At 36.6% G+C, this 20,396-nt stretch overlaps 1 long non-coding RNA gene across 1 annotated transcript in view; it reads right to left on the reverse strand.

Annotated features, from left to right (window-relative positions):
• Positions 1–6,950: 6,950 nt before the first annotated feature.
• The window catches only part of LOC141373746 (uncharacterized), an 88,858-nt gene continuing 75,412 nt past the window's right edge, over positions 6,951–20,396 (reverse strand). The window contains exons 7-8 of the long non-coding RNA XR_012380064.1: positions 7,718–7,825; positions 6,951–7,074 (exon numbers count right to left, since the gene is read on the reverse strand). This is a non-coding gene — a long non-coding RNA (uncharacterized lncRNA). The remainder of the gene's footprint in view (positions 7,075–7,717; positions 7,826–20,396) is intronic.

Genomic DNA, 20,396 nt, shown 5'->3' on the forward strand with positions numbered 1-20,396 from the left:
GTGTGTGTGTGTGTGTGTGTGTGTGTGTGTGTGTGTGTGTGTGTGTGGAGTGGGGGTGAATCACTTAACCCCAAACTTCAGTTTTCTCCTCTGTGAAATTATGGAAAATAATACCTGCCTTTCGCACCCAAAATTTCTGTATTATCGAATAAAGTAATATATGGAAGCATTCTAAATCAAAATGTGTAGACAAATGTAAACTATTATAGAAAGGGTAATATTTATAATTCTTTGCTATTACATTTTTCATTCACTTTTTGAACTCCTTTTAGCTTTCTCCATCTACCTTCCTGTGTCCTGATCTCAAATCTGGAGAAGGAAAAGTAAAGCTTTTCCACATTTTTTTAAAGATTTATTTATTTATTTATTTATTTATTTAAGAGAGAGAGCAGGGAGAGAAGCAGGGAAAGAGAGAGAGAGAATCCAAGCAGACTCCCCACCTAGTGCAGAGCTGACGCAGGACTCAATCCCAGGACCCTGAGATCATGACCTGAGCTGAAACCATGAGTTGGACACTTAACTAAGCCACCAGGTGCCCTGTTTTCCACATTTAATTTCTACCTAGTATGTTGCTATTGTTTAGCCACAGTTCTTAACTATAATATTCATCAAGAATAGATGACAAGATGTCAACTGTGTTTCAGTGAATCCCTGTCCATTTAAAGTAAATTGAAAATTTAACTGCACTTTTCATAAGTCTGAGATCTTGTCATTAATCCTTAGAACAGTGATTCATACCTTGGATGTCAACGGATATGGTTATAACGACTTGTTGATTATCTCCAGAATTTCAAAATGCCTAACTAAAATCATGCATGTACCCATGTATGTATGTCTACATAGGTTAAGTGTCAAAGGGTCTTTGCTTATAAGGAATTATAAGAATGATTACTGATTAATTTCATGAGAAATTGAATTAATTAGTTAATCATTATATTTATTTGATAGACAAATTCTTTTTTAAACATGGGCCCATGAGTAAAAAGAAAAAATAAAAGTATCTCTTGATAGTACAAATTTGGAGAAACTCTGTATTCCAGTTTTTTAAAGCAACCTGCTCTTAGTTGGACTGAGAGTATCCTAAGAGGAGGGATATTAAACTCAGAACCATGCCCTGCAAAAGTTCAGACGGCAGGGAGCAACTTCAAAATGAAGTTATCCACAAACTGCTTCTTCAGTAAAATGCTCATTGTATAGGGCAAGAAGTGGGAAGCTGAATGTCAATGGGCCACAAAAACAGGGTAGGAGCAGGTACGGTTCAATAGTGACCTCCTCTGCCCCCCCAAAGTCATGTCCATCCAGAGCCTCAGAATGTGACCTCATTTGGAACTCAAATCTTTGCAGATGTAATTTAGTTAAGATGAGATCATGCTGGAGATGGGTGGGCCTGAATCCAGTGACTGGTGTCATTAAAAGAGAGAGATTTAGAGACACACAGACACACAAGGCAGAAGGCCACGTGACAAAGGAAGCAGAGATTGGAGTGTAAAGCATCCATAAGCTAGGGAGTGCCAAGGCTTTCTGATGACCAGCAGGAGCTAGAAAATGGCAATGAAGGATCCTTTCCTAGAGCCTTCAGAGAGAGCATGGCCCTGCTCATACCTTGATTTTATGCTTCTGGTCTTCCACCTATGAGTGAATACATTTCTGTGGTTTTTAAGCTACCTAGTTGGAGTATTCATTATGGTAGACCTAGGAAATTAATGCAGAAGGTTGAAGGATTTATGAAAATTATGTTTACCAATTAACAAGCTCTACTCCTCCATTTGGATCCACAAGCGCAGGGCAGGTGTGTTTCCCTGAATTTTTGGCTTCCTGTCAGTATTCAATTTTCCAAAGTCAAGCATGAATCCCTAATTCAGCACACGACTTAAAGTTAGTTGCCCAAACATGATACCCAATTTTCCGAAGTATTTAATTTACTTAGCTCCTTGATTTGTTTTTACTCTGAGCCTCTGAGTCATTTACTTATGTAAGTAAAATGACGTACTTATACACAATTCTCTGTGCATATACAAAGCATTACGCATATTATATACAGGAACATGACATGACTTACTTTTTTTCCAGATTCGACACTTTTCTAGAGTCTCCAATAAGACAACAGCCAACAGTTAAACAGCCATTAAATAAGGATTGACTTATGCAAAAATCTACTAATGTGCAGTGTTGAAGAACATTATGTGTTGCACATGTGATAAATTTGCCTAGCACGAGGGGTTGCAGGGCTAAAAAAATTGCATAGAACTAAACAAATACATAAATACGTGAAAGCTAGTGAACAGGCGATCTTAAAAAAAAATGAAAACAAAAACATCATTTTCCCAACCATGTATCACATGGGCTTTGAACATCTGTGTGCAACACAAACCCAGGGGGAATCTGCACGCTCCTTGGTCCCACCTCCACAAACTCGGATTCAGGTGGTCTGCAGTGAGGCACAGAAAGCTGAACTTTTCAGGAACCGCATCCTACCTAAGTATGAGAATTAGGGGTCCGGTTATCCCGACGCAGTTCAACAACCTGAACAAGAGATTCAATCCTCCAGAGCCCTGTGGAGAATTTAGATGTAATGGACGAAAACCTTCAAGCCCTTGGAATACTCATGACAAAACTAAAGCACGTGGCTCAGTGGGTCAGGGCAGGACTTCGACTAATATTTAATGTCGATTGACTGGTCCTTCAAAAAAACTCCTAAAATTTTTGATTTATTGATTGCTAGGTTCACCAATATTGGAAAGAGAAATAAATCATACCGAGCTAAAAATTTTGCATGCCATAGCTCCAGACCCTAAATCCTAAGAGATATACGCTATTATTGTATCACCATATGTGGACTTACGAGGATAAAATGCAGTGAGGATAGAAAGCCCTTACTCTGTGGCTGGTACTTAATAAGTGATCCCTACTTTTAAGGAAGAAAAGGGTTCAGGAAAGAAAAAAAAAAAAGGCTTTCTTTACACTGTACTTGAAACTTTTCTGTAATTTTTTTATTATTAAAAAAACAACTACTGCATTATTTCTGAGACTATAAATAATGATAAGGTAGAGATTCTGTTTAGATGCCAAAAATATCTTGGTCTAGAATCTGATCCTGAATTCTGTAAACAACAACGACAAAAATAGTAATTTGTAAATATATTCAGAAGTGATGCCTGTATTGGAGAGGCCAACTCACATTAATTGAATTTACAAGAGAAAGAAGTATAAATCGAACAATGTAATTGTTCGATCATAATTTTTTAAATACACAATAGCCACAGGAATCAACCATTCGGAATCACTGGTGGAATATTCTCTTCCCTCAAAGAAAATATTTTATGGAGGTTCTAAGTAAATCAGAAGAGGATGTTGAGTAAACATGGAACAAAAGTTAAAGGATGGTTAGTAGCTAATGTCATCGAGCTGTCATAACGCATATATATTTTTCCGTTATGTATGGAAATCATGGCTTTTGAGGTTAAGAAGACCTAGATTCAAATTCTGGCCCCCAACTTTATTTATCTGATCTGGAACAAATAAGTTAAACTTTTAAGCCTTAGTTTCCTCACTCAAAAAGCAAGGATGGTAACTTTGCAAAACTCATTTGACGATTAAATAGAATTGGGATGTCTTTAAAAGTCCTCAGTACTCATGTATAGATTATCAACTAAGATAGATTATTTATAGAGTTGTCTAATCTCAGTCATTAGGTATAGAGTATTTTTAACTTCATTCTCAAATTATAAACCTTTGAGTTTTAGGGTTAGCTTGAAGGTATGAGATACTTTTTGGAAACACAATGGTAAAACTTAGCCAAAAAATTCTATTCTGGGCAACTCATTCTCTAGTGATTCCAATACATGAGTTCTTATCCTACTAAGTTGCAAGCCCAGTGTATAAAATAGCATCACAGATGCCTAATAATTTAATGTCATTTCTAATAATACCCAAATTATTCCCTAGGTTGTTTGTCACATATACGCTATACGGTAAATTCCATTTGGGGTAGAGTATCATGTTTGATTGAAGGTCATAGACTCTATTGTGAATACATTTACCCATAATAACAAAGGAGGAAGAAAGCATTAAGATTAAGAAATAGCTCATATACAGATTCCTAGGTATGTAGGAGGAGTTTATTCCACTTTTAAATGCTCTAAAGTATAATTGACATCTATAGCAAATATTGTTTTAAACTACAGAATTTTTTCCTGTTACATAATTCCTCCTTTTTCCTTTTGAGAAGTTGCTGTCAGATCCCTGAGCTTCTCCTCCTTTGCCTCAATCCTAGTTTACTTTCTGAGCTAAAAGGAAAGAGGGCAGGAGAGGTAATGTCAGAGAGCCTGATGACAATGATAAGCTTTCCCGAGTGATTGGACACAGCTAATTTGTACTTCGTTGTTCCTGGGACCACACATGAACAATGCGGTCTTTTAGAGCTCACCCTGAAATCACCTCATCAGCAAGGTAAGCAGATTAGCTGGCACTAAAATTCTGCACCGGTAGCCTTAGTTCGGTTTCAACGTCAAAGCACTTTTCATTTCCTCAGAAATCCTAATGAGCTTCCTGGATTTGAAAGTAATCCGTCTTTTGCTTTCTGAAGGACTAGAGCTCTCAGGGTCTCCTGCCAAACAGGTTTTGAGAGTCAGGAAAAAAAAAAGAAATCCCACTTTTTCCCTCGCACAACTAAGAATATCTGTGAATCGACTCCATGTATCTGACCAGAGAAACGGTATCACAGAAGTATTGTTCTTCTGACCCATTTTCGGCCACTCTGTGTCATGTAAATAACACTTGTTTATCATCTCATGGACACTCTTAGACAAAGCTTTATGACATTAACTAATGTCACTAGCAGTAACCCCTAAGCTCTGTGATTTGCTATTGCTATTGGCTAGGGACAGAAAAGCAACATCTGCCAGGAAATATTTATTTATTCAATAGATTTTCTAGAACCCATCACCATAATCCTTTCCCACAACAGTGAAAACCTCCAGTAATATAATATAAATTATTCGCAGGTTGTGACACTTAATTGAACACACTAAATTGAACAATTGCTCTGACTCCCAAAATAACAGTTCCCTTATTATTGGAATGGTCTTAAAATAAAAAAGCAAAACAGGACTCTCACTTTTCCTACTCCTGATGCCCACCTCCTGGCAGAATGCACCTGAACCACTGAATCCCTTATTGTTTCAAACCATGCATCAAATACAGTCCAACTGTGCTGCAATCTAGCACACCCACCATTTGTCATTGGCCCAGAAGGAATAGGTTTTTTTTTAATTAATTATATACATAAAGGAAATGCCGTTAGCTGAATGATTCATTTTTCTTCAATTTTTAGATAGTTTCTCTCCTTTTGCAATCTAATAATTTCCCACCATGAATGTTGCATGTCCTTCTCCAGTTAATTATTTATGTTGATGAAACACGGCACTTACCGAGGCTTCTAGGATTTCAAGTTGAACAGGATTGCTAAATATGGCCAGAGAGGGATTGTAGCTTATAGAGGATTTTGGTTTGTGGAAACTATTTTAGGGTTTTTTTTTTTTATTTAATTCAGCATTCACCAATCCATTTTTTTCCCTACAAAATAATTCAGTCTGTCACTACCATTCTTGTTCTCTGAATGTCATTTAAAAAACTCTCTTGCAACCTCTCATAATAGAGACCACCAGGCAAATTCCGATAGTCCAGCCAACACTGTAGCTACTTTCCAAATTATAGTGAATGACTCGGGACTACAAATAGAGCTCACCCTGAAATCACCCCATCAGCAAGGTAAGCAGATTAGCTAGCGCTAAATTTCTACACCGGTAGCCTTAGTTTGAATAGCAAGAATCTTGTTCTTTTTAGTAAGTATAAAAACTCTTTTCACTCATAATCTCTGGATAGCAAAAATACTTCAGTCCTACTAGAAGTAGTCTTCCCCAAATCCCAGACCAACTTTAGAGAAAAGGAATCCTGGTTCTTTACTTACTGAGAGGGAAAATTTGGAGTGAACATCTTTGGAAGACTATTATCTCCATGACTTCTCTTCTTAACATATTTATTAACAAACAGCTAGATTGATTTCCAGGGAGTTGGGAGTTTGAAGTCTAGTTTTCTGATACAAGGCAGTAAAGGGTGAAATAGCTCAAGATGAGCGCCATTGGAAAATGAGAAAATGAGCTAGAAGCAGAGATATTCCACTGATTGTAAACCGAATTTCTAGCTCCTATAAGAATTATTGACAGTACTTGTAGATGGCTTGGCTGCCCTTTTCAAGAAAAAGAATACAAGGGTAGAAGACCCTTGCGTGACTGTTTTTACATGCCTATAAGACCATGAAAAGCAGTATTTTTAAAGAGCTTTATAAAAATAAAAGGTTAGGTGAATATTGAGGAGAAGAGCAAAAAAGGAAAATTTCATTGCTCTTGATCTACTGAAGCAAGTCTTTTTTTATTATGTTATGTTAATCACCATACATTACATCATTAGTTCTTTTTTTTTTTTTAAAGATTTTATTTATTTATTTGACAGAGAGCTAGAGGGAGAGCACAAGTAGACAGAGCGGCAGGCAGAGGGAGAAGCAGGCTCTCCGCTGAGCAGGGAGCTGGACATGGGGCTTGATCCCAGGACCCTGGGATCATGACCTGAGCCGAAGGCAGCCGCTTAACCGACTGAGCCACCCAGGCACCCCTACATCATTAGTTCTTGATGTAGTGTTCCATGATTCATTGTTTGTGCATAACACCCAGTGCTCCATGCAGTACGTGCCCTCTTTAATACCCATCACCAGGCTAACCCATCCCACCACCCCCCTCCCCTCTAGAACCCTCAGTTTGTTTTTCAGAGTCCATCGTCTCTCATGGTTCGTCTCCCCCTCCAATTTCCCCCCTTCATTCTTTCCCTCCTGCTATCATCATCTTCTTCTTCTTCTTCTTCTTCTTCTTCTTCTTCTTCTTCTTCTTCTTCTTCTTCTAACATATAATGTATTATTTGTTTCAGAGGTACAGATCTGTGATTCAACAGTCTTGCACAATTCACAGCGTTGAAGCAAGTCTTGATTTTTTAATTTTGCTTTTCATTGTGCGGATATTTTTTCTAAATTAAAAAGTTAACATTCATGAAAAAAAGAAAAATACACAATTAGATACAAGGTGAATAATATTTAAGGTAATAAAAAAATCACACAAAAAATAAATCTTTAAAACATATAAACGTTACCAAAAAACCCCCAACACATTTTATTAAAATAACACATTTTATTAATTAATGACCTGATACACCCCTTCAGCATTTTTATTTCTTACATTTTGGGGGTTACATGCTCTTTGACCATCTCTTCACACAACAATGATCTTTTTAAATAGATCACTTAAGTTTTTCTTCCAACATGAGGAATGGGCACTTATTTTTTATTATTGATAATTTAGAAATATTTCTTTCAGCTTCAAACTTGGTTTTGGTAATGTTAGTATAAATTCTTATAATTGTTATTAAATTTGGGGCAACTCCTAATAAATGTTATATATGAGCTGTATGATTTGGAAGAAATTTCCAGACAAACTTCTCTTGCTTCTTCTCCATTATTATCCAAATACTTCTACTGCAGGGTATCAGCATATTGGAGGGTAAGAATATTACTACCATTTATTCCCAGCACTAGCTTAATTACAAAAAGATGAGATTTTGAGCCATCTAGATATACCCACTAAAGCCAATCAAAATGTGTTCTCAACTCAACTTTTATTTAGCAAGACTCCAAATGCCCATGGCCACTCCAGTGACACTCCACGAGAGAAAACTTGATTTCATTAGGTTTGTGGTAAATGACAAATCTCTGATTATTGCCCTGGGAAAGAAGGAGAAATGAATATCAATATCAACAAAATACAAACACTTTATTGAGCATAGCTTTCTGGAGGACAAACATAGGAGATGCTCTGATATTCAGCATTTGAAATCCAGCCAATGCTACATTGATAATGGAAGATAAAGAATATTTCAAATAGATTGTGCTAAACAATAATTAAGAAACTGATGCCATGTTTACTATTTCAACATTTTTCAGGTGACCTTTAAAATTTCTTTAATGTCTGTAGGGGATTGGCTGAATGATCTCAATGTTATATATGATTAGGTTGATAAATCTGAGAAACGGAACAAGTTTGCAGTTTCCAGGAATTTCTTAAGAAGCAAGCAATTCTAAGAATTCTCATTAATTCTCATTCTAAAATTCTAATTGAATTCCAATTCAATTAAGAAGCAATTTCTAAGTTTGCAAGAATGAAAATAGTGTTTCATCTGTGTCCCATCCGTTTCTCATTTGAAGGGTATTACTGAGAAAGCCTTTTGCTAAAGGATCCCTGCCAGTTTTTTCAACTTAGGTTCCTTTGTACTCTAGATGGAGCACTTAGCCTTCCGCTTTCATTTTTTTGTTTTATCAAGACTGAATTACTGTCATGGAGGATTTGGGAAAGGTTTTCTCTAGAAGGCTTTATTGGTGGCCTTCAAAAATAATTAAGGAATTTCAACTCTTCCAAACGAGATGACTCATCCTATCCAAACAATCGTGTTTGTGTGTTTCAGTGATTACATTCCTGATTTGGTCTCCTGATTTCTGGTTCATAACTAAGGAAGGAGTGTGTTGCTTAGCTCCTCATTATTTTAAGTGGTCCGAGAATGGTTCTTAAAAAGAGTTTTTTGTTTTGTTTTTTTTTAAAAGACAACCAACAACCAAAAGTGAAATTGGCAATTATTGTCATTAGTGTATGTAGCTGCCCACTGCAACATCCATATTGGTCCTAAATTTAATGTCATAGCTGAATCTTCTAGGAGCAATGATACTCAAGGGTTTTGTAACGTTTTCCTTCTTTCTTTCTTTTAAATTGAATTTGTTGCTGATTCACGGATACATTAAGTATCTTGTAAAATCCCAGTGAGAAGATAATTATGATTTCTTGTTTCTAGAGACATTGAATAAAAGAAAAATCGGAGCATAGGTATCTTAACATTTTGTATTAACAAGCAAACTAACATTATAAAAACACAAAGCTTTCTGAATTCAAAACTATAAAGACTCTATATAACTAATGATCCATTTTACTAGATAAGAATAAAAAGACCTTAAAAATAAAAGATTCCTATGGCCATACTATAAAGTAACCTAGGATTTACAGGACTTAAAATAATTATTCATGCTTAGAGTAAATTTTACAGCTTTTATGTGCTTTGTACAGGAAAAGTTATTTATTTCTGAAATATAAAATTGGGATGGAAGCTTTCACTGGTGCATTTCTTTTGTGATCTAGGGGACAAGTCTGCTTCCCATGCAGTAAATTACGGTGGTAAGTACTGGGATTTATTCAACTCAGCTATGTAAAATACACCAAACACCCTTTTCCAAACGGGACTGAGAGGCAGCAAAATAGCCATAATCAATGTGTTCTGCTCCCTAGAGTAAAATAGCCATGAGACTGAAAAAGAAGTTTTTCTCTTCCAACTCTGAGAAAAGACAGGTTTGCCCTAAGTGTTTTCTATAAGGCTCTGAATGCATTTACCTAAGGTCATTTTGGGCTGAGGTCAACTAAAAAAACAATGCCTTTTAAATAAATTGATCATTACTAGAAAAACTGAATGCTTTCCCTGATCTTCAATGAACAGAAACATCCTCTGTGCCCCCTTTATATTATTCCAAGCACAATCATTTCATGGTACTTAAAACTCAGTGTTATAATTGCCTATTTACTTGTCTGTGTCTCTCCTCAGAGAATGGGAGATCATTAAAGGCAGATAATGTGCCTTGTTTATCTTTATTTCACCAGTGCATGGCCTGTGGAAGGCACTTGTCACATATTTATTGGATGGATGGATGGATGGATGGATGGATGGATGGATGAAGGACAGACGGATGAATGAAAGTAAAATCATCCAGGGATATTCTAGGTTTGGGACCCAAATAATATTCATATCTTTTTATAGACATAGCTGCACATATATTTAAACAGTAATAAATAACTCACCCAAAGTGCTTAAAAGACTACATCTAAAAAAACAAGAATTTTCTGAAGTTTCTACTGCCAGAAAAGATGACTTGGAGGCAAGGTGATATAAAACAATAGTTGTACATTCTACTACTAATAATGATAATAATCCACAATTATTGGTGGTCTTCCATCCATGGGTAGAGTATTAACTGTTTCTCATGCATTTCTGTCTCACAACTCTTATCTACCTACTTACTAAGGGGGAAACTGAGGCAACAGGGCAACTAGAAATCACAGACTGAGTAGAAGAGCTAGGGCTTGGATTCAGATACACGAGTAGAGGGTTTGTGTGCTTCATCACTAGGCTTGGATTCAGATACACGAATAGAGGGTTTGTGTGCTTCATCACTAGGCTATCTACCTCTCTTTAGGTAGAGAGACTCAGCGGGAAATATTACCAAATATTACAAAATTTGACCTACAGCACATTTGCTGGGTGTGAGCCTAAATTACTGGTAATGAAAAAATGAGTAATTTTGGAAAAGAAGAAAGCATCCAGTTCAAATATTTTCATGAACTGGAAAATGAATTTCTTGAAATACCATGAAATTACTTGATATTACTCTGTAGCAACATAAATCTAGAGAATAGATTTGTCCAAGAGTCTTTATAGATTATAATCACTATGCAAAGACAGAGAACATTTTAGACCAGGGATGGCATATCGCTTCCAATTTTTCTGCCAAAGTGGTAACTTCCTACAGATGAATGCTGAGGTTAATCTGGAGAATCCCTACAGTCAATTAACCCTTACCTGTCATGAATGCCCGAGAGCCCTGCCACTGAGCATGAGCAATCCATGTTTGTTAGGTGTATTGTGGAGATACATTTCCAGCACAGTGGTTCTTTTCTCAGGTTCTACATCAGAATACCCTGTGGAGCTTTTGGAAATTACACATACCAGGGAAAGACAATCCTTGACTCCATAAGCTTACAGTATGAGGAGAAAAAGCTGTACAAGCAGATTGTAATGCATAGCTGAAAACACAAAATAGCTTCCATGTCTTCATGGATTAGGTAACCACCTCAAGAGTAAAGATGTGAAAATACTTCTGGTAGAATTCATCCACGTCTATGCATGAAATACTGTCACAGGTAACCATGCGATATGTCATTTGATAAAAGTATTGGGAGTATGCATATGTTGTATATAAGATTTTAAATTTTTAAGCATATAAATTATTAGCAAATGAAAAAATAAAAGCAAGATAGGAAAAAAGTGAGCCAGGACATATGGCTCCTATATGGTTGTTGTGACCAACTGGCAATGGCCTCAAAAGCTTTCTGGAACCCCGTTTGTTAGCTGCAATTCAAAGGATAAAAAAAACAATATAATTGGAGGAGTAAACTCTTTATTTTGTATTTCCATTTCAGATAGCAAAAACTCCAATATTTTCTGTAGTGAAACATAAATGGAAGCTCTTCCAATTACTACAGAAGCCCCAAAAGACTTTTAGTTACACAAAAGATGCTTCTGAGAATAAGGAAGGGGAAAAATACTGAAAAATCTTGAGAGTTACTTTTCTTTTTCACCACCACACCAAAATAATAAAGTTCTGAAATATTAACATGTGAAGGGTAATCTCTGAGACCTTTTGCCACCTCCTAAAATGAAGAAAGGTTGCATATATTTTTGTCTTGCTGCTATGAATAATAAGAAGCCATGGGATTCCTTGAAGCAGTCCTGGAATAATTACGAAACAGCTGATTAAGTTCAAAGTTAGTATGGAAATCTGTTCTTTTAAAAGTCTTTCATAATCTATCTCTGAAGAGAGATAATTCTATCAAATTTGAATTAATCCATAGATAATGGCAAGACCACCGCCCACTATTATGTGTCTATATATGAGATATGAATATTGCCTGTCTTCTCAGATTTTATGTAAAAATAACTCAGGGCCAGATTATAGAAGGGATTAACTGTAAACAATACGAGTCATGACAATTACCCTCAGAAAAAGATTAATCAATTTCAAGCACATAACTTGACCTAACAATAATAGCTTAACCACAGATAATTCTTTGGAGAGTGGATTTTCTAAATGCAGGTCACACAATGATCCCTTCATAGATCCAATAAAACATTTGAAAAATTACCCTATCTGGTATCATTATAAAGTATAATCAGGTCCCAGTATTATCATCACTGCTGAAGCCTATAGTAGAATTAATTGTTCTTCAAGTCAAAAATAGACTCTTTATCAGGAAACCTAAATTAAAGCATTCCAAAAGTTCCCATTTTGAATAGTTAAGCACATTATTAGTAGTTGGGATATAAGCACTTACTCATTTTATCTTTTGTTCATGCCTGTTTTCTATTCTTTCAATTTTGAATCCATGTATGTACCATACACACAGCCTAAGCCACTCAACGCACATGGGGTTTTCTGCATATAAGGATACATTGTTCAAAAGGTGTATGAAATAAGGACAACAAAATAGATTGATACTTTATATAAGAATACCTGAATTAAGGGTTTAAAATTGTTTGGAATTGTGAGAAAATATATATATAAAGCAAATTTAACCATCCCACCATTTTTAAGTGTACACTTCAATAGTGGTATGTATGTTCTTATTGTTCCACAGCCAATCTCCAGAACTCTTTGATCTTGCAAAACTGAAACTCTGTATCCATTAAACAACAACTCCCCATCTCCTCCCCCCAGTCCCAGCCAGTCCCTGGCAATGACATTCTCTTTTCTGTCTATAAAACTGACTTCTCTAGCTACCTCATATAACTGGAATATCGCAGTATTTGCCTTTTTGTGACTGGCTTATTTCACTTAGCATACTGTCCTCAAGGTTCATCCACGTCGTAGCAGGTGTCAGAAATTTCCTTTCTTTTCATGGCTGAATATTATTCTATGGCATGTGTAGACCACAATTTGTTTATCTATTCAATCACTGATGGACTTTTGGGCTGCTTCTTCCTTTGGGCTACTGTGAATAATGCTGCTATGAACATGGGTGTACAAATATTTCTTTGAGACCCTTCTTTCAATTCTTGTAGGTATAGACCCAGAAGTGGAATTGCTGAATCATATGGTAGTTCTACTTTTAATTTTTTGAGGACCCACCATACTGTTTTTCACAGTGACTGCACCATTTTACATTCCCACTAAAAATGCACAGGGTTCCAATTTCTCTATGTCCAGGTTTTAAATGTTTTTTTATGAATTAGGTTTTACCTAGCAACTTTTAACTAGCAACTAGCAACTTTAAATCTAACGTTTTTAAATGAAAAGAAGACATCCAAATGGCCAACAGACACATGAAAAAGTGCTCAACATCACTCAGCATCAGGGAAATGCAAATCAAAACCACAATGAGATACCATCTCACACCATTCAGAATGGCTAAAATTAACAAATCAGGAAATGACAGATGTTGGCGAGGATGCAGAGAAAGGGGAACCTTCCTACACTGTTGGTGGGAATGCAAGCTGGTGCAGCCACTCTGGAAAACAGTATGGAGTTTCCTCAAAAAGTTGAAAATAGAGCTACCCTATGACCCAGCAATTGCACTACTGGGTATTTACCCCAAAGATACAAATGTAGTGATCCGAAGGGGCACCTGCACCCCAATGTTCATAGCAGCAATGTCCACAATAGCCAAACTAAGGAAAGAGCCTACATGTCCATCAACAGATGAATGGATAAAGAAGATGTGGTATATACACACAATGGAATATTATGCAGCCATCAGAAAATGAGATCTTGCCATTTGCAATGATGTGGATGGAACTAGTGGGTATTATGCTAAGCGAAATAAGTCAATCAGAAAAAGACAATTATCATATGATCTCACTGATATGTGGAATTTAAGAAACAAGGCAAAGAATCATAGGGGAAGAGAGGAAAAAATGAAACGAGACAAAACCAGAGAGGAAGACAAACCATAAGAGACTCTTAATCTTAGAAAACAAACTGAGGGTTGCTGGCGTGGTGGGAGTGGGAGGGAAGGGGTGGCTGGTGTCAGATCCTGGGGAGGGTATGTGTTGTGCTGAGCACTGGGTGTTGTGCAAGACTGATGAATCACAGACCTGTACCCCTGAAACAAATAATACATTATATGTTAATTTAAAAATAAAGAAGCCCAGTTATGATTTTTCAAATAATCTATTATACCTGTTGGGGATGAAATCTGAGCTTTTTTCTTTCGAGAGGAGAAAACTGTGAAAGTTGAAGGTGAGGAAAACAAAACTTTCCTAACAACTGGGAGTAACCAGCAAGCCCTACCACCTTCCCCTCAACTTGCCCAAACAGGATGCTTTGTACAAAGTATGTGCTTAGTAAATAATTTCTTTTAAAAAATAAGATAAGATGTTTTAACTTCCCATAGAGTTTTAAAATACAAAGTGAGTTTCAAGATTCCTCAGGGTGAAGGACATACACTTTTAGGTGGTTACTCTACCCTCGTCTGCCTAACAAATGCTCCCTCACTTGGTAACGACCTTATTTGGTTGTTGTGAGAATTAAATGAATAATCCATGTAAATCACTCAGAAATGCCCATTATAAATTTAATAAGTGTTCACTGTGATCATTTTTATAATTATTTGAGTACTGTTAAAAGCAATAGATAAGCAAGAATTATTAAATGCCTAACAACATCTTCATAGTATATTAAACATCGTGTTGAACATTGTCAAAATAAAAATATAATCTCAGCCCTAAAAATATGGAAATGTAGTTTAATTTGAAAAGAAAGAAAGATAAGCACAAAAAAATCCTGTAAAGTATAATGCAAGGCAGGATTAAAATACCTCCTTTTGAAACTCCCTTTAGCATCAAGACTTTGTATTATTCTTGTTCTCATAATACTTCTTTCTAATTTCTTTTTCCTCCACACCTATATAATTTTGACCTCAGTCCCCTAGTCTTCTGTTTTTACCTGTTCTCTCCATTAGTCATTTCACCACCATGAGGATGATCACAGCCTGGATGTCTCTCAATATTGCTGATTCAACTACCTGATGAACAATGAAATACCAGCACCATTTGGAAAGTGGATAAAAACTCAAGGGCCTGTTTCAATTGTTGTTTTTGCTACCACTTGATATAATGCTGTCAAAATCTTTTATTTCTTCTCTCTTATCTGCAGAACAATACCTATAAATCTTAGTCTATGATTTAATAACATTTGTAATCTGGCTTAAAATTAGTTTTTCAGCTTTGTCTTCTTTATATATACTCTAAACTAATAAAAACCAAGCTACATATAATTGTCCTTAAAGAACTTATAATTTTCTTCCTTATGCCTTGTGAATTTAGTTTTCTCATCTCTGAATTTGCCCTTTTATTCATCCCCACCTGTTGAAATCTTATTCAGACACCAAGATGTAGCTAAAACTCTGAGTCTTGCAGCCCAACCAAAAGGAACATCCCTCTGGACCTCACAATTCTTTTTACATAAACTACACCTATTCTGAGGTACCTTGTTTTTAGATATCTGTGACCATGTACTAGGTTGCCAGTCTCTGATGATGACTTCACTGCCTTTGCATCTTAAAATGAATGAATAAATGAATACATAAATAAATGAATGGTTCAGTAAATGAATGAATAGACGAATAAAAGGAATTTTTAAAGGAAAAGTAACTTTGTAATTGTATAGAGTATAAGAGAGTCCAGATTCAGGAAGTCACCCTGAAGACTGCAGCATAATTTCAAGTATAAAGTCCAAGCTGGAACTGCCTCAGCAGACTGAATAAATGATTTAAAACTACTAAAAAGTTATTTCTTACTGTAAAATGTCTGTCTCACATGTTACCTTTATTTTACTCAGCTGCCTTTGCACATTTCATTTCTGAATCTAACTACACAGAAGCTGTCTTAGTCTTCTCAGGCTGCCACAACAAAATACTATAGACTGGGGGGCTTGCTCAAGATTTCTGGCTTTTTCACAGTTCTGGGGGCTAGAAAATGCAAGACCAAAGGCCTGCGGAGATAGGTTCTTGGCGAAAGATCTCTTCCTCGCTTGCAGATGGCCACCTTCTTGCTGTGTTCTCACAAGGTGGAGAGCAAGCATCCTGGTCTTTTTGTGTAAGAGCAGGAATCCCATCATAAGGGCCCCACCCTCATGGTCTCATTGAATGCTAATTACGGCCCAAAGGCTCCATCTCCAAATACCATCGCACTGAAGGTCAGGGCTTCAACTTGTAAATTTGGGGAGACATCCTTCAGTCCATAACAGTGGGGGAGGTAAGGAAATGTTTTGCCTTTCAACCATACCTGTCCAACATCCTGTTAGAGTGGCATTTGGCAAATTACCAAAAAATCTCCGAGAATTCCTAAACAGGTCACACTATAAACTTCTTTATTTTATTTTATTTTATTTATTTGACACAGAGAGAGTGAGCACAAGCCAGTGGGGGCGGGGGGGTGGCAGGCAGAGGGAGAAGCAGGCTCCCTGCTGAGCAGGGAGCCCAATGTGGCGATCAGGACCTGAGCTGAAGGCAGACACCTAACCGACTGAGCCACCCAGGTGCCCCCACACTATAAACTTCTATGACTTTACTCATACAGTAGTGGGGAGAAATATATACATTATATATATTGTGTTATATAATATATCTTATATTATATACAATGTAATACATATATAAAGTTCTGACCAATGGATAATGTACCTACTCTCAGTCAATACTTTAGCTACTACATCTTGAAACTTCCTGTTAAAATCTAAATACTTACCCAAAGTCAGAAGCAGTGTTATCATGAAGCTAAAGACACTTTAGCTACACAACCCCTCACTTGCATGGGTTCCCAGGAGCAATGCATTAACATGGTTGTAGGTTTCTTGAAATTTACAGAAATGAAGTGTTTTTTAATGCTTTTATTTAAAGGTGCCCTATGAAAGTATATATAAGCTTTAAGCTTTATAACATTTAGCTGAGCCTCTGGGAAGGAGGTGTAAGGCAACCACAGAAGACTGGATCAGATTAACTAGTTATCAAAAGGTGTTCTGGGATGGCAAACTCATGTGTGAGGCCAACAAGACAGGATACACAGAGAAACTGTTACTGCATAGGCCCTGCAGTGCTGCGGCCTGGCTCATCCACCCTCAAGCACTCCGGATGGTTCTCCGTAACATTTCACTTAGTTTGTCAAGATCCCGTTTCTTACTGACACTTACTTGGATCTGGTAGCCTAATGAGTGCCCTGCTTCGAGACCCCAATACTAGGTTTCCTCATTTATAACATGAGGATAGAGATAAAACATATTTCTCAGTGCTGTTACAAACATAAAATGATCTAATGTACATAGAACTTCTTTGTAAGCTATTCATTTTACGCCTACTCAAGGCCCTCCATGATCTGGTCCCATATGAATTTTCCAGTCCTATGTTCCACGAGAGCCCTTTTTGTATACTGTGTTCTGACCAAACTAGTCTGCTCTTCCATCTTTGAATTCAGTTTGCATTTTTTGTTAGATCTATAACCATAGCAGAAACTGAAAAACAAGCTCCCTAAGAATTACTTCAAACAAACAATACCTCAGGGTCAGATTATTTTACCTGTTAATTCTCTTAAACTCTTAAGTAACAGAACATTCTCATGCTTTATAAACAGTTGACATCATTTTAAAGGTCTTTTTTAAAAAGCCCAATTTATTTAATGAAGCTAGCCAAAACCAGAGAACAGAAATATGTCGAAGTCTTCTTAAAATAAAAACAAATGAAAAAAAATTTAATTAGGTTAATTTCACCTTTTCCATTACTGCAATGATAACAAAAATACTAATAAGGATCAGTCAGTATCAATCAGTGGTTCATTTAAATCATGTTTCTCAAATTGTGTGGTCTGTGTATCACATGTGTTAGAATCATGGTGGTGGAGGACGGACTTCTAAAAATTCAAATTCTCAGCTTCACCCATATTCCTACTGAATCAAACTCTTCAAGAGTGTTAGCATAGAATCTGTGTTTTAGTATTTGTGCCAGCTGATTTTTAGGTAAACCAAAGAAAAAATATGACATTGGTATGATCTGTCATAACCACATAGCATTTGTATCAAGTAGGAAAGCAAGAAATTATTAACATCAAGACATCTAGTGACAAAGATTTACCTCGATAAAACCAAAAAGGAAAAAAGAAAACCATACAGGATAGTTGCTGAAAAGATATCAATAAAATTCAACACCTTTCCTATTAAAAAAAAATCATAAAACCAGTAATAGAAGGATGCATCCTCAAAATGATAGAAAATAACCACTTTAATGCAACATTTTTAAACAGAAAAAAAAACATAAACACATTAGCAGCATCCTTATTAATGGACTAAACAAAAATACCAGAAACCTCCTACATCGCTTCACATAGCTTAGAGGTTCTGATGTAGACATTAAAACATGGCATATAAAAGAAACTTTATTACTGGGAAACATAATTACAACTATTTTCAGAAACTATTAACTCATCCATTGAAAACCCATATACTGAAAAATTTATAATTAAAGTAAGAATGTAATAGAGTCTATATAAAAAAGGCCTATATACCCAAAATAACCAGTGAGAATATTCATTTACTTATTCAATAAACATTAATGGAACACCGAGAAAATCACTGAACAATTGATGAATCACTGAAGAATATAATGAATATAAAAACAAAACAAAATTTATAGAAATAATAAAGGAAACAACAAGGTTTAAAAGCAAATGAAACCGATAAATCCCAGGAAAGAAGAAAGAGAAATGATGGTTTAAGAGCATGTGCTCTGGGGCAGAGAGATGTCAGCTCACATCTTGGCTGGGTGACCTTGAACTGATGCTCAACCTCCCTGAGCCAAAGACAGCCCTGGCTCAGCAGATTCCCACCTCCACAGCAAATGCAGGTTAGATTGTTTCAACCTGTCCTCTGTCTTAGAACATTTGGGTTGTTTATGATGTTTTTGACAAATAAAGCTTTTAAATTTTTAATTAGCCAGATCTCTAAATCGTTTTTATGTGTTTGCCTCTTGGCATTACTTTCCATCTCTCTCCTTGGAATCTTCTTTTTGGCTCCCTTCCTCGGGTATTTTCTTTTGTCTGGGATGAAAAATCTTTATTTGTCCATTCACTCTTTCTCAAGAGAGGCTTTTCAACCCCTTTTCTTCTAATAGAGATATCCGTCTGCATTTTGTCAAATTAAAAGGCATCCTTTTTTTAGTATTGTGCTACCCTATGGAAAGTTCAGGTTGAATTAGAAACTAAAAGACATACAAGTTCTGCTTTGAGAAGTGTTTATCAATGTCAAACTTTCTCTTTTTCTCATGCACACACACACACACGCACGCACGCTTTACTCCTAGGCTTATTTTTCTGGGCTTATTTTTCTCATCTATTTATGTTATACCAGTATACACTACGAATCTTATAAGATAGCTCAGATCATTTTCAGAGCAAGACTACAAAATAAATAATAATATCAGAATATTCTGCCTAGAGAGAAGTGAGAAGCAATGCTAGCTATATTCCCAAGGGAATAACCTTGAAGCATTTCATTACCACATAACTGTTGATCAAGACACCGAGGAGCTTACTAGAAATCAGGACCAGGTTGATAGTGGGGATACTACCTGCACAGGTATTTCCCTGACCTTTTTCTACCCTCCTATTATCTTGCAGTCTTCAGAAGACTTGGGTTGAAATCCTTTTGAGACTAACTTTTATGGTCTTTTTTTACATTCATATTCTTTCATTTCTTATGCAAAGCTAGCATTTATTTACAATTATCTAATTATGCTTCCTTATGGTTGACTTTTTGGTAGGAGAATATTAATTCCTCAGTCTGTTGCTATGATTATTAGTATCATCCTTAGCCACTATGATTGGTGTGTTCTCATTATAGTAGGAGTTCATGTGGGGGAAAACCTGGACCACCACCAACCTCGTGAGGGCAGTCATCCAGAAAGAGTCCATAAATAAATTGGGAATAACCATCGCAAGTGTGTATTTGTTTCATTGTGCATTCTGTTATCTGGAAGGGTCTTCTTGTTACAGCCCCTGAGCCTTGCATACGAGCAAGGCATCTGTGATTTGGAAAAGGGGACTAGGAGAGATTTTGGCCTGCTCAGACCTTCCTGGGCTCCTCAGACCAGCTGTGACAGCCCGCGTGTCTCCAGGGAACTGAGGGAGGCAAGGAGAGCTCAGCCAAGGACGCCCATCTGTTCCAGCCCAGTTTATCATCCCTGAGCTAAGTGAGCTCTTTTATTAAGCTAAATCCAACACTGGGATCTAAGTAAATTGCAAATGCATGGTACTGGAGCAAGTGCATACAACCCAGTGAACCAGAGCAGTCTGAGACGCTGGGCAACTCCTGTGTCTGTCCCCACAATACACACTCAAAATTCTCACCCCTGGTTCAAGGTTGTTACTTCCCTGTTGCACAG

The sequence above is a fragment of the Callorhinus ursinus genome, unplaced genomic scaffold (genome assembly GCF_003265705.2).
Source record: "Callorhinus ursinus isolate GAN/ISIS: 27379988/994484 unplaced genomic scaffold, GSC_fseal_2.0 scaffold11, whole genome shotgun sequence".
Taxonomy (NCBI): Eukaryota; Metazoa; Chordata; class Mammalia; order Carnivora; family Otariidae; genus Callorhinus; species Callorhinus ursinus.